Source organism: Bison bison, unplaced genomic scaffold (genome assembly GCF_000754665.1).
Source record: "Bison bison bison isolate TAMUID 2011002044 unplaced genomic scaffold, Bison_UMD1.0 scf7180017864192, whole genome shotgun sequence".
NCBI lineage: Eukaryota > Metazoa > Chordata > Mammalia > Artiodactyla > Bovidae > Bison > Bison bison.
In genome coordinates, this window is record NW_011494764.1 from 4,401,488 (window position 1) to 4,404,146 (window position 2,659).

Below are 2,659 nucleotides of genomic sequence, written 5' to 3' on the forward strand. Positions count from 1 at the left end.
AGTCGCTCAGTCATGTCTGACTCTTAGCGACCCCATGGACTGCAGCCCACCAGGCTCCTCTGTCCATGGGATTTTCCAGGCAAGAGTACTGGAGTGGGGTGCCATTGCCTTCTCCGAGTCAGAGCCTAGGTGACTGTAATTTGTCTGGTGAAGGGGCAAGAGAGGAATGGGTTCGGGGCAGGGCAGTGGGCATCCTCACAGCAGGGGTGATGCAGCTAGCATCCTGGCTCACTTATTAGATGCCTGTAGTTTGCTCAGGGCATCCCTCCACATAGTTACAATCAACTTTTGAACCTGCAAAAGTGAGGGCAGGTGGTGGCCGTGATGACACTGTAATGAACAGCTAAGGCGGGACAGAGCCTCTAGGGCCAGAGGCCTGGTGTCTGAGCCTTCACTTCAAGGTTTCAGGCCCTTTATTTTAATATTTGTCACAGGATAAAAACCCACTTCATGGCAAATAGATGGGGAAACAGTGGAAACAGTGTCAGACTTTATTTTTCTGGGCTCCAAAATCACTGCAGATGGTGACTGCAGTCATGAAATTAAAAGATGCTTACTCCTTGGAAGGAAAGTTAGGAAGGAAAGTTATGCTGTCCAACCTAGACAGCATATTGAAAAGCAGAGACATTACTTTGTCAACAAAGGTCCGTCTAGTCAAGGCTATGGTTTTTCCAGTGGTCATGTATGGATGTGAGAGTTGGACTATAAAGAAAGCTGAGGGCCGAAGAATTGATGCTTTTGAACTGTGGTTTTGGAGAAGACTCTTGAGAGTCCCTTGGACTGCAAGGAGATCCAACCAGTCCATCCTAAAGGAGATCAGTCCTGGGTGTTCATTGGAAGGACTGATGTTGAAGCTGAAACTCCAATACTTTGGCCAACTGATGCTAAGAGCTGACTCATTTGAAAAGACCCTGATCCTGGGAAAGACTGAAGGCGGGAGGAGAAGGGGACGATAGAGGATGAGATGGTTGGATGGCACCACTGACTCAACAGACATGGGTTTGGGTGGACTCCGGGAGTTGGTGATAGACAGGGAGGCCTGGCGTGCTGCAGTCCATGGGGTCGCAAATAGTTGGACACGATTGAGCGATTGAACTCAACTGAAAAACCCCCAGGAAACCCAGTTGGCAAATTCCATGAGCTGCCCAGTATTCTGGGATCCACACTCTTGGGAGAGTCTGTGACCAGGTCTCAGTTTGCTAGATGGTGATGTCTTGTTCATTTCAGCCTGTCTTTTAAGGTTCTAGGGGCCTCCTCCTCTTTTGCTCCCAAAGGTTTTTAAAACGGAAGCAAAATCTATATATGATGCAGTTATTTAGTATAAGGCATAGAACTCAGTGGCATTTAGCACATTCACAACTTTGTGCAAGCAGCACCTCTATCTAGTTCCAGAACTTTCTGTCAGCCCAGAAAGAAACCTGTCCCACACGATGTTGACGTAGCCCCTCCCACATGCCGTGAACATGACCGGCCTGCCCACAGTGTGTGACGCAGCCCCTTCAATACTGTGTGACAAAGCCTCCCACACTGCGTGACAAAGCCCTTCCACGCTGCGCGGACGTGGGCCCGCCCACAGGGCGTAAAGCAGCCCCTCTCATACAATGGGACATGACTCCTCCCACACTGTTTGGATGCGGCCCCTCCCACAGCACGGAATGTGACCTCTCCAGCACTGCATGACACAGCCTCGCCCACAGCATGAGGCGTAAGCCCTCCCACACGGTGTGACCACCCCTCTCACAGAGCGGGGACATGGCCCCTCCCACAACATGGAGGCATAGCCCCTCTCTTTGACTTGTGACGTAGCCCCTCTCACACTGCATGGACTTTTCGTGTCCACCAAGGAGCATGCTGGCTGTGGTCAGGGTCACTCCGTCCTTCCGCTACCCTTTAGAATGGGTGTCAGCTGTGTCCGGGTGACTTTGTCTTATGGCCCCTCCTGGTTTCTGGGGTGGGAAGCCGCACTGCACTGGGTCCTGGGGTGCCTCTTCGGCCGGGCCCAGTAAGTGCTGGCAGCCTCCTGTCAGTGCGTGTCCAGGTCACCCCCGGGGCCTCACCCTAGGAGGGTGCTGGCGCAGGTCCCTCCGTCCCCGGCCTCTGCCTCCACCCCAAGCATGTTCCACACCTTCCCGCAGACCCCCAGGTGGCCCTGTGCTGCTGAATCCTGTCCTGGCCCTGGTCCCAGCTCCCACCCTGAGCTTGCTCTTGGTCTTGACCAGGAGATTCCCTGCCCACCTCTTGGCCCCCTACCCCAGACCCGTCTGTCTTTGGTGGCAACAGAGCATGAACACCTGCTCAAGCCTCAGGGTCCTCATCTGTTGGGGGTAAGATCAGCTCTGCTTCGGGACTGTTCTGTGCACAGTTCACACCCACCTCGTCACCTAGCAGTTGCATTCTGAGGCATCTTCCCACAAGATGTAAGGACATGTTCACACAGCAGCCTGCACACAAACCTTCACAACAGCCTGACTAGTAACTGTCCAAGACTGGACACAATCCAGTATCCATCGGTGGTGGACAGGTTAGCAAAAGGCAGCCCATGCACACCATCGATGATGCTTGGCACAGGATGTCTCAGACTCGTCCTGCCACGTGAGAGAAGACAGACTCCAGAGGCAGGTCCAGAGGCTGAGTCTGTGTGACGGTCCAAGAGACGCAC

General features: G+C 53.5%; 1 protein-coding gene across 1 annotated transcript in view; it reads right to left on the minus strand.

The window, feature by feature from the left end:
- Positions 1-2,659, minus strand: part of ACSF3 (acyl-CoA synthetase family member 3) — a 42,580-nt gene that overhangs the window by 29,769 nt on the left and 10,152 nt on the right. The gene's annotated exons all lie outside the window — the stretch shown is intronic.